At 41.5% G+C, this 15,033-nt stretch overlaps 1 protein-coding gene across 2 annotated transcripts in view; it reads left to right on the top strand.

Moving 5' to 3' along the window:
- fynb (FYN proto-oncogene, Src family tyrosine kinase b) overlaps window positions 1-15,033 on the top strand; it is a 67,472-nt gene that overhangs the window by 21,049 nt on the left and 31,390 nt on the right. The gene's annotated exons all lie outside the window — the stretch shown is intronic.

The following is a 15,033-nucleotide window of genomic DNA, read 5'->3' as shown; positions in this document are numbered from 1 at the left end:
AGTCTTTCACTCAGCCATGGAAAAACCTCAAATGGAACATTTCTGCTTTGCAAATTAGCCTAATCGTAACCTACTGAGGCAAGAAGACCATTGATCCCACAAAGAAAATGTCTGTGGCGGAAACCTATAAATCTTACGGGATATGGAGATCATTCAGATCGTCAATTACAGACATTTTTTATTAACTTTGTTATTATGTGTTTTCTATCAGTTTACTGGCTCAAGGTTGTCCAGTGGTTTTAACACTAGGACGGCTTGTTAATACAGTTCCAACAGTGCTTCATGTATTGGTGGTTGAGCAGTGACATGGTTTTAACTATAATGGGGTGGGGATAAGGGCAGGTGTTGGGCTGTAGCCAAATGCTGCCCTAGGGTCCCCAGGGACTAAGCTAGCAGCTTAATAAGCAGCCCCACAGGAATTAGTGCTACTTTAACCTCAATGTTTTGATTGCTGGGAAAAGCCTGATGCTCAGCTGATTTACAGCTGTTGCTGGGTGGAGGAAGAGCTGCAGAGGATCCCGTCTGTTTATATACATGTACACTTTCACAGTTAAAACAAATGTTGGCATTAGAGTTTGACCATAGAATTACTATATTAGGATAATTAGAAAATCTGTGGTTCCCAGTACTATTCAGGGAAATGAATAAGCCAGCATCCCTGCTGCTAATTCTGCCACAATCCTGAGAAGAATTAGTGCAAGTGTCAGCATGTTTACTTACATAGGGGAAGATATTGCTGTTTTGAATGGGGATGATCCGTGTACTATGCACAGCTCCACCGTGAGTAGTATTGTAATTGGTCTTGGATTATAAAACTCTTAATTTAAAGACTTGACAAATAGGAGACTTTACACAGCATGGCATAAAACCATGACACAGCCTAAACGTACAGAATGTATTTAGAAATGTGACAGGAAAGAAAGTTGGATGTGAGGCAGCGACTCTCTAATGCTGAGAGTCCAGAGCGCCGAATAAATGAGGACATCAGTCTCTCCTTTTTCCTATTAGACTGCATGTCCTTACATTTTATTGTCTGAAGCTGAAGTGTCTGTTTTCAGAGTGCTTACAGTCCTATCATGCCACTGCTGCTGCATCAGCATCAGCACCTCTTTAAACATTAGCTGCTGATTGATCTAAATGGAGCCCACAAACTGTTGTACTGTTGCCTCGGTGCAAACCAAGAAAAGACAACAGGGGAAAATTGTATGTGGCCTGCCTCTCGAGTATGATATTACCACACTGACCTACAACCTGCTTCTGCGAGGTGGAAAATATAGGTTCTGTTGTTTGGAAGGACAATGCATCCTCCAGAGAGGCTACATTGATTCTGACGAGAAACTGTGATGGCCAGGAGACAAAACTCAGTTCTAAATTGGTGATCTATAATGCATCTGTGCTGTATTCATACACCTATTTATAGATGTATTGATCAAGGCTGGTTATGATGGATGGTGCTCCACCTGAGTGCAGAGAAGGCCTCTCCAGGGATCGAGCTCTGCTGTAATAACATGAACGGCTGTTTCTTTCCAAATGGCTTCACACGATTGAACCATGACTGATGGTCAGTCAATCAAGCAGGAAGCCCCTTGGCCTGTCGTCCAGACAGTTGTCCTCAAACTCTGGAGAACGGGTTGTCTGCCACTGCCTGACCAGTTTCTCAGCTGTCAGTCATTTGTTCTCACAGACAGATACACATTACACTTCCACCAAGATGTGGTTTTCAGTCGATTGAAATGGAAATCTGAAAATTTCTAATTGGCCGAGGAGGATACTTAGAACTGACTTGAAAATGTGGTGACTGCTGACCTTTGTTCTCTTGACCAGAAAACCTTTAGTGACAAGGCACAGAGTCTCAAAACTAATATTTTGCATTTTTGCCTTTAGAAATTGCCATTTAAAGGAACTGAACACACAGTTTCCACTTGCCAAAACCTGCATATCTGAACTTTCTGGGAGCAGTTTTTCAATTGGCAGAAGTGCACCTTTTCCCACCCTCAATGCTTAGTATATGCAGCAGGTGCCTGTGTGATTTAGTTTTGTTCACTTAAGTAATTAAAGCATTAAAGCTCATTAAATTTGAGGTAATTAGGATATTATACACTGTAAAAACCCCTGCAGGTTAAAATGCACAGGTTCTCGTGCACGTCCCTGTTTGCGTGTTTACTCATGCACACAAACTGAGCGGAGAGAATGAATAATGAGCCTTTAAGATTATCTGCAGCCGGAACACAATCCTCTTTGGATGCAGTGGGGGCGTGTCTGAGTCTGGGTGCTGTCTAGACGCTGCTCTGTGTGGAGGAACGTGCTGTACTGAGCCAGGCAGCTGCACACACTAGCTCAAGAAGTCACAGCTGGATCACAGCATCTCCTCGGTCTGAAGTCACCCAGTCAGAGAGATGAATGTATATAGTGGCAGAAACACATGCTTGTGGTTCTGTCTCGTTTTTATGTACACCATTTCCCAAAATGTGCCCCGAAATCATCCTCTTAAAATCACAACCTCTTAAATTGTCATGGCTACTGCTTCATTTCCACTCTGCCAGCCTGGCTTTAGCGGCAGAGCAAGGATCCATAGTACACACTGTGCTCTGGAATGTGGTAACCTAGCAACGGGGTGATAGGCGACTGTGCCTCGACTGCTTAGAGGTAAATCCTGCTTCTGCAGGGCACGTGTGAAGTCACCCTCGGTTGTCCTTCATTCTCTTGATTGTGCATGTTTAGATTTTTTTATGATGCTTCTCCTCAGGTGTTGACTTTGTGGCAGCAGATTGAAAAGCATCAAGCTTTCGCGGTGGGACAATCTGCAAAATAATCTTGTTGCACCTTTTTTTGTGAAAATGTGTGAAATGGGGTAATATACTGAATAGACAAACAAGGCATTGCAGTACACAAGTGGACTAGTGATGAAGATCCAGCCCATGACACTGCAGTATTTTCTCTACCTCTACGTTCATATATACATGCAAAATGCTAACCTAATGACAAATACAGTATAAAACATCAATTTATAAGGGCCCTTATAAACCTGTAATCTGATTTGTTGACGGTTGCATTATTTGCTCCTAGTAGTGACAGTAAATGTTGCAGTCTTGGAAATGATCCTTGCGTGAAGCAGAGGTCATGTTGAACTTTGTCATTGTACAGGATTGTAATGAAGAAACCTAAGACACTTAGCTGCCATGGTATTTTGTGATAGTTGTGGTTATACCCTTCCAATGGAATGGCTAAAGTTAGCTGAACTAAACTCTGTTTAAAAGATTCTGTCAGTTCACAGGTATCCGGTTGATGCAACCATTGGTCTGAAACTTTCCTTCGGCCACAACGTAGAGAAGAAAGGCATCACAGTGGTTTATCTTCTAAATAGGCCATGAAGCACATCGTAATAAACTCTGCATCTATAGTGAAGACATACTAGCTTATTGTGTGGATGGGAGTTAGTTCAAATAAGCTCCGTGTTTCTCTTGTTGTTGTGAGCTGAATCAAAAGAGTTGGACTCGGGAAGATGACAAGGAACATGAGCCAGAGTCAAAGCCATGTATTCCTGGTTGACTCCAGGTCAGCTCAGTCATTGAAATGAAGCAGCAAGATGAGAGCAGGACACACAGGCCTCCTTGGCCTATTTATAGAATAAATAGCCGACTTGCCGCAAGACACTTCATCAGCAAAACTGCCTTCCTCGGAATGGAAGAACTGAGTGGTTATTTTCAGCATTTTGGGGTTGAGCCATATTATCACACTGCTCCTCTCCGACAGCATTGTTCTGAGTGAGGTGAATGGAAACACAACACACTTCAGGGTACATTTGAAGCTTTTAACCACATCCTGTAGGCAGTCATATAGTGAGGATGCTGAGATAGCTGTCAGAAGCAGCGCTCTGCCGCCAGACGGATTCAGAAGCGTGTTGCACGTTGCTCGTCATATTTGCACATTTACAGGAAGGTGCGTTGCCCACAAGTTGAAATGCGCAGAGTTTTTTTTGTCAGTTTTGACCTTTTGTTTGTTTCTTTTACTACAGACTATATCCTGTTGACATTGTAAATGTTAAACATTAACTGGAGCTGGCAGTTTTCTTTCTTTCTTTCTTTCTTTCTTTCTTTCTTTCTTCTTTTTTTGAATATTTTATTTTTAACAAAGTTACAGTTATAGTTACAAACTGACCAAACACAATCAAATCAAAGAAAAACTCAATATCCACAAGGTGGCCAAATAAAAATGTAGCAAACTCACAGTGACATGACAATCTAAAGTGGCAAAATAAATAAATAAGAATAATTAATAAAATAATAGTCCAGTGGAAATGCAACCCCATGGACGTTAGTTAAGGTTTCACATACCCCCTGCCAAAACCCCTGCAGTTTAGAACACTGCCAGGTAGAATGAAGGTATGTTCCTTCCTCCGTGCCACATCTAGAACAAAGAGGCAATATACTGGAGTTGTATTTATGTAATTTATGTGGGGTAATATACAGCTGATACAGGAAGTTGAATCGTATCAGCCTATACCTCACATTTAAAGTAGAGGTGACCCCATCTCTGAACAAATTCCTCCATAACTGTTCATCATTTATGATTTATCCATATCTGGTATTGATAGAGTTGACATAAGAGCTGTATACACCCTTCAGATAGTTCTAAATAATGGTTGGCCTGTATGATACAGATGCTCAACTGGAGACATGGGGCGTAAATTAGCTCCTAATAAAGTCACGTAACTGCAGATGCATGTGAAAGTGTTATTTTGTGAGCTTTCCTTACGAACACATGTATACAGATGAGCCAAATCAATTCCGATCGATCATAGTATATAAAACAGATCATTAACTAACAATGCCACAGTGTCTTATTTCATTCTTTTGTAGTCTATATGGTGAATGAAGGAGAAATAGACCTGAGTGAGTCTGACATGAGTCAAATGGTTGTGATTAGGCGACTAGGCGACTGCGACTAAGCAGCGAGTGCCTACTGAGAGCAGAGCAGACAGGGACCAATCATGAGGAGGTATACATGTTGGAATAAATCCCATCTGTGGCGGCTCCATCTCTTCTTATGCTGTAGATCTCCTACTAATGTCTTTGTGCCAGATACTACATATTAACTAGATACTGCTTCACTGGGTCAGAGCTGTTTTGGAGGCAGGAAAAAGAGTAACAGCGTACTGTATGTGTAACGATGTTACGATGATGTCCAAGTGAAAGTATGTTTCTGGATATGCTCATTGTCTGCAGAGGCCCTTTTCTAATAATGGAATTTGAATTGAGTTTGTGACCCTGACACCACTGGCACTTGTCTTCCTGCCCTGAAAGATGAGGACCTGGGGAAACAGCACTGCACTGTAACAATGCTTTATTTCCTCTGTTTCCTGCAGAGCATGCAATCAGCAATGCAGCAGCCTAAGAAGATGCCAAGTGATGTCAGGACGTCTTTTCCAATTCATCATAATGAATGGATGGACACTACACAGTTAGTGTTTAAGTGCAACCTCTTGAATTTAATCATGTCAAGAGTGTCATATCAGCCACTATTCCAAATGTGTCCACTACCAGAATGGACACAAAGCCTCATCATTTGTTTATCACAGGTTGGATTGTGATTGGACAAAACGAATCTTTCTAACAGAAATGGCTCAGAATCATATTAGTTTTATTGTGCTACTTAAACCGCATGTGACATCATCCGACAGTCACTATCCAAAAATAAAATGGACAGTCTGTGCCGTCACAGGAAGACTCTCTCACTGGTCTATTTTAGTGGTCATTTTTTAGTATCTATTCTGAGAGCAACACTTCTTTAGAAAACACTGCTGCACAAGAAAAAGTTCTCCCTTAAGATGGATGTCGGCTTAGTCACAATTGTGTCATGGGACTGAGCAAATAATAATATCTTATTTGTACAAAAAATCATATGTTAATGAATATCACTTTTAATTTAATGAACTCAAAATGGAGAATAAAGGCAAGCATAGTGTTTATGTTTTCTTTCATTGTAGTTTGTTTTTAATGTGTCTCTCCAGCAGAGGATTCCTCTCGCTTCAAAAGCCAATCACACATCATATTCAGGGTAAGCTGAAATATACTCTCGCATGTTTCAGTGTTAAAGGCAGCCAGTCTGCTTTCAGAAATTCCCCCCAGTATGACAAGTGTGCAGTGCAGATGCACATGCACCTGAAAATGTCAAGTTACCGCTCTAAGGGTGCTAAGTGACTCTGAAGGTGTCTCTGTTCTGAGCTCTTGGGCTACTTGTTCCTCAGCCAAACCCCACTGATGCTGCAAGCCTGCTCATTTCCTGACAACTAGACACAACGGCTCAGTGGCTGAACTAGATGACAATTGTAACATATTTATTTACTCAGTGGACTAAAGTACAGATAAATGATCCGGTTATCATTTTTACAGCACATTTACTATAAGGGCTGTAGTCATACACATTGGAACTTAAACTGAGGTTAGGTTTCTTGCCTTATTTCAGAGAATAAACAAATAACAAAGCATTTTAAAGAGATTGAAAGATAACCGATGACTGCCTCCAAGCAGCTGATGAATATTTCAATGAGGAGATCAGAGGCAGCATCTTGTGTTGGTATTAATTCATCCAGAGCCCAGGGGGGAGGAAAGACCGTGGCGGCTGCCAGGTCAAGTCCTGGACACAGCTGCATTATTAACAGAAGGTCAACTGTCAGCACACGTCTGCAGGGCTCGCATCAAGCAGCTCACTCAATTTTTTGTGCCTCTGGCTGTCGTGTTTATAACCTTGTAGGCGATTTAATGAAGGTGCATAAGCCTTCTCTTCTAGCTTTCTACTTTTTTTCTTGTTCCATTAAAACAGTGCCAGACCACAACACTTAAAACACAGAGCATCTGGAACAAGCTTTATTACCTCACCATAAAACACATAGAAGATAGAGTATATAGAGCCTAGGCCTGTACATGTGGACGTGAATAACTTTCAGCATAAGATGCACATATTTTTACATATTTAATTAAATATATGACACAAATATATTTACAGTACTTTGAATTTAAAAAGGGTTAGAGAGAGGGAGTGTTCATACTGATGTTTACATTAGTGTATAGTCAACTACGACTATTTCTAAGCTTAGAGTGAACCGACCTGTCAAGTGTTAAGTGTCAACTTGTAACTTTGCTTGTTTTTCCAGCTGGGTATATCTGACTGTGCCTCAAAAACTGCCGATTGCAGTGTTGTGTTGAGCAAGAAATCAGTATTCAAAAACTTGCTTCAATTTTTTTTTTTTTTTTTTTTTTTTTACTTTTTTTCTTCTTCATGGAATTAGCCTATGTGTACCTCACCTCTTGCCCAGGGGATAGGCCCCACCTCACAACCCCCAGTCATTTAACTATAACAACCACTGAATCTTTATTTCTCACCAACATTATTTCACTATATGTGGGCCACGTAACCTGGTTTTTCGAAATTTTTGAATGAAATGAATTCCACATAACATACTAGATGCTACATATAAAGCAAAATAGACCCATGAGCCATAGTGTCTTCAGAAGCCAATCTTTTAAGTCTGAAAAGTTGTGTGTAAACTGACTGACAGGCCTTTGTGAAATCTGCTCTAGTCTTTACACCTCACTTATCTGAGGGTGGTCAGAATATTTTTGTCAGAGGTACGAGCTGAGATGTGCTTTAACAATGGAGTGTACTGACTCAGTCTCCTATTTTTCATTTGTATATCTTTGGCATCTTTTGAGGTTCCCATGTCCTTAATGAAAATGACTAATCTGACCTCTTATACCAGAAAAATAAATGGCAACTCCAGTGTGTCAGGAAAATGCTTCTATTTCATTCCACATGAAGTACATTATGACAGGTTATGTCTAGAGGAAAATAATCTTCTTTTCTGTGTTTCCAACTTGGAGGATCATGAGGTGCCCCCTGTCATCCTCCCAGTTCTTCCCACCAGTATTGCTGCTGCTGCTGCTGCTGCTGACACTGAACTGCACTGACACAATGGTGCCACAACTAGCACCGCCCAGCTTGATTTTGACTGACAAGAGCATGGAGAATAGAAGCTAGTGCCCCTCTATACAAGCTGCAAGGAAGGGGAAAGAGGATCATGAAAGCAGACATGATTGCGGCCTGTGTTGTTGTGATCCACACTTATCCAGCAAGAAGAGATGTAGACGAGCATGTAGCCTCTCCTTCCTAAATGTGAACCACAGACGAACAAGGCCGCAGGAGGGAAGGTCATTCCAGTTTTGACAGCTCACTGCTCATAATTCCAACTGGAGAAGAGATTCTGCTGGCTAAAATGAATCACGTACAGCAGTGTAAACAACAGGCAGGAGAGACATTATTACCCACACGTAACTGTCTGCAGGCTGAGGTTACTATCATCTCCACTCTGGGAGGCGACCTATACGGGCTGAGGAGCACGTACTGGGAGGGATGAAAGCAGAATAGAGTCTGTGATTTTTAATGAAGGGGGGTTGGAGCATCCTCAGGCAGGTCTCCTCCAGGGCCACATGCTGTAAAAACTGTGAAAACAAGATTATCAAGCCCAGACTCTTTGTTGCTCCACCCAGCCTCTTCAGAATACACTGAATCCAGTTTGCTTTGCATTGCAGGGATCCTTATGTAAGGTGACAGTTATGGACAGCTTAACTCTTTCATTGGTTAGGTTTGTGCTAATAGCATATTTTTGTTTTCACGTTTCCTCCTGTACTAACTTCGTGTGAAGGTCATAAATCAGTTTCTACAGTTGTAACACAGCTGTTTCCAGTTTTCAGGCCAACTAAAAATAGCTTTGCCCAAGTTTTCCTTTTTCAGTCCCAGTCGGCTAATATGTTGCTGGTCAGCTGTGTGTGTTTTCCTATGCTAGCCTGGTTCATTTCGGAAAAGGGCGGCTGCTCTGTCTCACTGCGGTCAGGCCACTCAGTCGCACCCAAGGCAGTGAGTTTTTTAGGGAGGCATGGATCACAGCTGCTGCAGCAGTGCTGCTGTATCCTCTGTGATGTGCCAGGTGACCTCAGTGACCCAACGGCATGCAGCCAGTCCTGCCTGAATGAGGGATGCCCTCTGAAGGTATAAGCCAGACAGCAGTCTAGCAGTCTGCTTCTAAGGATAATAAGGGTAGTATGCATTGGGAAATGCACAAAACTATACTTTAGGCAAACATCTCTGTTTATTTTTTATGATTAGAATCCTGTTGATGCATCACTAAACTGCAGAATGTTGGTTCATTTGTTTTTCTTTCTCTGTAAGACAATATACAGTGTTGATGACAAAAAACACAAATCACTTACTAATTTGAAATCTGCTTTGCTGGCATTTAACATGGAAAAGTGAGAATGGTAGGCCACACTTTGATGCAGTGACAGCCAAGGAAACTAATTTGGCTAAAACGTATTAGGTCAAACGCTGATCAAAGTGCCAACCAAAGTGCTTTTAAAAGAGATTCAGTTGGAGAATAGAAAATAGGGTTTATTTCACTAATGATTGCAACCATAGTAAAGTTGAAAAGTAAATAATGTTTGAGGCTGAGCTCTAAAGCACACTTCTTTATGGGTCTGCAGTAGTTGTTTTTTTAACCAGCGCCAGTAACAAAACAACCTCAAGACGTGTTACAGAACCCAACATGTAGTTACGTCCTGTCCTGTTTAGTTCAAATAATATTGTAGCTAATAATTATTATAAACAGTAATAACAGTGCAAGGTTACTGATGTCATAGGGCCTGCTGAGGCCTTGCATTAAGATGTGGTCTGGCCTGTCCAATTACTTAAAAGATCAGAGGAGTTTTGTCTTGTTCATTCAGAAAGAAACACACAGCCTCTATTATATTTGATCACCTGAAAAGAATAAAAGCACCGTAAGTGAAGTATGTTCATTTTAAAATATTCGGTGCTTGTAGCAGTTAACTAACTAAAAAATAATAATAATAAAAAAAAAAAATCTGAGAAAGTTTACAACTGAAAGAATTTAATATGTGTTAATTAACTGTGTTAATTATTGATGCAATCATGTTGATTTATGAGGAGCCGTGTGTAGTTAAATATTTCCTCCTTTACCTGTGTCTTCATTTACCTTTATTACTGGAGATTTCCATGTGTGTAAAAACCCATAAACTTTCAGGGTTGGAGTTATAGTCGGAGGCCAGAGACTAACGTCAGGACAGAGATCAATAAATGATGTGTGTGCCAAAATAATGACGCACACACAAACATCAGTGCTGTTCTTGGTTCTGGAGCAGTGCTAGAGATCCATTAGAGACAGCCGCTGTTACATTATTCTATTGTGGCCCAGATAATGTGAGTTTGTGTGGATATAGAGCACAAAACTAAGATTAGATCTGGAGAGCTGGCTGGAAACGCATGTTTATGACAGGTCTGAACATAATTGTGACCAAATAGCCCAGATCAGATCTTAATGCAACAGGCCCTTAGATCTTAATTGATCCTTATCTGTCTCTTTCAATACTAACAGTAATTAATGATGTTGGTGTGATGATATGTGAGACAGTAGAGCTAAAAGGTCCAGAGGAGTCACTAGGCACTGCGGCTTAGTTAATGTTATGCTTGAACTGGTGGGTCAACTGTAGTGACCTAGCTTTCTCTCGAGCAGCTGCTGACGTGTTTATGTGTGATATGATCCATCCAGTAGCTCTCAGCTGTGGTGGTTGCTGCTACATACGTATACTCTTGTGTCTGTGTCAGTGTGAATACAAAAACAGGACGTGATGGAGAGAGAATGCATGGTAGGGCTTCTCCCTCCACAGGATGCTTCTTGACACCGGCAGAACAGCACGCTGGGAAGGCAGAGTCGAGGCTTTCCCTCTGCAGAGACGCAGGCACCGCATGTAACACTCGGAGCCCATCATTAACCCGCTCCCTTTGTCATGCTCTTCCCTCTATCCATTTCATCAGTCCTGTCTCAAACTCCCCATGTTCTTCCTATCCTCCTCTGTGCCCTCTTGGTTTGTCCTCTGTAATCAATTTATTCCTTGTCATCACTCCATGCAGACCTCTGTGTCTATCTATTTTTGGTGTTCATCATTTCCCTCCTGATGAAGGGCACAGCTCAAGAACAGTGTCAAGTGAATAATTCCTTCACTATGTGTTGCTTGAAGTACAACAGGGTGAGAAACTAGGTTTGTTTACGTCACCAGTGGTTATAATGGTGAGCAGACAAGAGTTTGATAAATATGTATAGGAGCTTTGTTGTATTGTGATTTTATGAGTAGTTGTGGGTGGTGGCGCTCAGCCATCACCATAGTTTTCTTCAGTTTGTTCCCTTAAAGGTCATCACTGTCCAGACAATTCAGTAATTTGTCAATGGCATGAGTCTGGGCTACAGTTATATTGTGCATCTTGTGCATCACCCATGTCTTACTATTTCATCTCATCTCTGCTGGGCGAGAGGCGGGGTACACCCTGGACAGGTCGCAAGTCCCTTGCAGGGCTACAGTACAAACAACCATTCGCATTCACGCTCACACCTAGGGTCAGTTTAGAGTCACCAATCACCGAGCATGTCTTTGGAGGTGGGAGGAAACCAGAGTACCCGGAGACACAGGGAGAACATGCAAACTCCACCCAGACCTGGACTCAGGTCCCCAAACAACAACAGCAAAACAAGCGCTCAGATGACTGTATGGAGCATGAAAGAGGTAGAAATCATCACCCTGCAACAGCAACCCTGCAGTTCAGTCTCAAGTGCATTTTCCCACCTATCTTCTGCTTCGCTTGTTCTTACACCTTTACTGTTTTGGTTTCAGTCTCATTACTTTCATCTAGCCACAGTTGGTAGCTGTTATCAAGTTCAGAGCTCAGATGAAGCTGTTGTGCTAGCTAAACAGCAAGCGTAGCTGTGTGTGCAGCCCCCCACGGAAATTCAACATTCATTGTCCTCCATCTCATACATCTAAAGGAAAGAAGCATGATAGTTGAACATGATAGAAGAATACTTTTTAGTAATTTTTGGTCAGCTTTAGACCCTGTCCCTTTCCTTCTTTCGGTCGCTTAATCTGCTGCTATGCAAAGCTACCATCTGGCTTCAACTTATTTAACAAGAGTTACTTTCTGCAGTTGTTGATAGCTTTGTACCCATTTCTTACCACTTCCATGGGCAATTTTCTGTTCATTGACTACAAGCGAGCCAGTTTATTTCCAAAATCGTAAAAAAATAAGTATTTTATTTAACTGAATGTCAGGGCAAGAAACACACAATAAGTCTAGCTTAGCTGATGTTGAACTGATCTTCATTTAGTCGGAGACAGTCCAGCTGCAGGTTGACTTCAGTCCTCGAGTGACCAAAGGAATGGAATTAGCCTTGCCTCAGGGCTTAATGCCGCCGAGGGATGGTACCCTCCACCTCCTGCTCCTTTAACCACTCACTTTCTCCCTCCTCTCTTGCTGTTGAAGCACCCCACCTCCTTATCAAATATATATAAAGCCAGTCATTTATATTTGTGAATCTCCCTTGACAGCTGCCCCCGAAAAAAGCCATGACATACATGTACCCTTCAGGTCTGCACAACCACGCTATGAATTAATCACCCAGACACATGGACATGGGCATTCCTCCTTTTTTATGGGCCTGTCTTTTCTTTAACATGAAGCCAATGTGGACAGCATCTTATTTCTCCTTGAGTTTGTTTATTTTCTTCCCATTAACTTCTTTATTCACGATCTTTACATCTTCTCATGCTTCAGGTCTTCAGGTCTCCAATTATAGAACCTAATGCTTTTTGTCCATCATGTGTTATGTGAATAGCTTTTTGTGTTAACTAATTATGGACCCAACTCCACTACTGATCATGTCCTGCTGTGTAACTGGATTCTCGCCAACGGGCCATTGATTTCATGTTGAAATTGGTAAAACATGTGAGGAGGTCAGTCTGTTGTGATACTTTTGATAAAAATAATAAAATAAATATGAAAAGAACAGTTTTCTTTGCAACCGTGACAAGCATTAGTTTTAAGCTATGGTTTAAGAGCATATTCCTGCAGCCCTCTGGGATGAGCAGAGTGAGACTTGGGAAGTAAACGGCAAAACAGCCCCTACGGCAAGCAGGTGGTGGCTTTTCTGTGAAGGAGGAATAATTAATCAGCAGAGAGGCCTGTGTGAAAAGGAGGGAAGGAAGTGAGAAATAAAGAGATGAAAGAAGCATCAGTTCAAAGAGAGCAGTCAGTGATGAGCCTGACCATGGCTGGGCCTGCTGGATCTGACAAACAGGGCTTTTAACTGTCACAACCATCTTTGGAGACAAGCAGATTGCATGCAGCATGGATCCAGTAATCTGATTGTGTGAACGATTGTTCTAATTGATTGGACTGAGTAAGAAAAACAGAATGATTGAATTATAGAATGTGATATTTTGTGGATTATTGTGGCAGTAAAACAATGGACTTGGGGAAAAACCTCACAGAACACACGGCACCTTTTGTTCTTCCATGTTATTATGGTCTTCTCATTCTGCCACAAACTTTCCATCTTCACCAAACCTCACAGTGACACAGTCACACCACGTGTGTTTAGAAGCACTACACTGTAAATAGTCCTGTCTGAAACAGTGTTTCGCTGTGCAGCGTTCCGAACACTGTATGATCAGTCAATCAGAATCGATCAACTACACCGGTATGCCGGTATATAAAAAATTCATATCATAACCATAGCCATAGTCCATATGCAAACTGTGTTATGTATTCACTCAGCACAAGCAAACCATGTTTACTCACCTTTATTTCAGCCGATTATAGTTCTGGAAATCTGTAGGACGAGATCTGAATGCTTTTATTTTTGTATTATTTTTTGAATAGACTCCTTTCCTGGTCCAGTACAGTTTGTTTCAAACTACACCGATCAGGCACTGACAGGAGAAGTGAAAAGCATCAACCATCTTGTGACAATTCAACCTTCTGCTGAGAAGCTTTTGGACCTGGCATTCATGTGGATGTTGCTAAATACACCACCCACCTAGACCAGACCAGACACCCCCACCCCATAGCAATGACACTCCTTGATGGCAGCAGCCATCCCCAGCAGGATGCAGCCTGACACACACAAAAACGCTTTAGCAACAATTAAAACAACAACAACAACAAAAAAAAAAAAACAAAAAAAAAAACATGAAGAACAGCACACAGTGTTTACCTGGTCTCCACATTAATTAGATCCCAAACTCATGTCAAATCAAGTATCTGTGGGGTGATCCTCAGAGGCCCCCCTCCTTAACCCATAGAACCCAAAAACCCCACAGGATACCCTCAGAAGGCCGTTGTCTGATGAGTCACAACTGCTTTGGGCTCTTTTTGGACTTAGGAAGGTGGTCATAATATTATGGCTGATATAAGCATATTGAGAAGTGCAGCATTTTTTTAAAAAAAAATTTTAATTTATTTTTATTAAACTATTTTAAATTCCTGCTAGCTATTGTTTAAGGATTGTCTTGATTCTGTGTGGAAATAGACTTGATCCTTGATCATCCTTGCTCCAAAGATTACCATTTAACACCAGCCCAAGAAAAGCTTTCCATCTGGATTTAAGGGATCAATACATTTGTTTCCCTTAGCCGATTCATTCAGCCTCTGCCAGTTGCCAGTTATGTAGCGTCAGAAAGCAGAGCGTTTTGTGGTCCCAGTCAGTGTTGACTTCTGCTGCGAGTATATGAGATTAGAGATGCTCTGCAGTCTGAGTGTAGAATCGCTGCTGTTGCCTGGACCTCTTGCCTTCCCCCATCCTGTCACAGAACATTACAATGTCTGCTTCTGTGTCATGTGCTGTGTCACCACTACTCCATGTGGGAGGCCTCCATTTCACTACGCCTGCAGGTTTCATGCTTCTGACATGGGTCAAACCAAGCTGATTACAAAGAGCAGGAAGGTCCAGATGCTCTGCTCTTGGTTGACTTAGTTTTTAACATTTCAGAGTTTGTAGAATTTGCAGTTGTAAAAAAGATGCAAGCAATATGAGAAAAACAAAACATTGGATCAAAAAAATATTAAAAAAAAAACATAAAAAATATATAAAAAATCAAAAAATACTGTAAGATTTCTCTACTTCCAGCACACCCT

The sequence above is a fragment of the Mugil cephalus genome, chromosome 21 (assembly GCF_022458985.1).
Source record: "Mugil cephalus isolate CIBA_MC_2020 chromosome 21, CIBA_Mcephalus_1.1, whole genome shotgun sequence".
In the NCBI taxonomy this organism is placed as follows: domain Eukaryota; kingdom Metazoa; phylum Chordata; class Actinopteri; order Mugiliformes; family Mugilidae; genus Mugil; species Mugil cephalus.
Note: the sequence above shows the minus strand (reverse complement) of the source record. Positions and strands in the feature narration are given on the sequence as shown.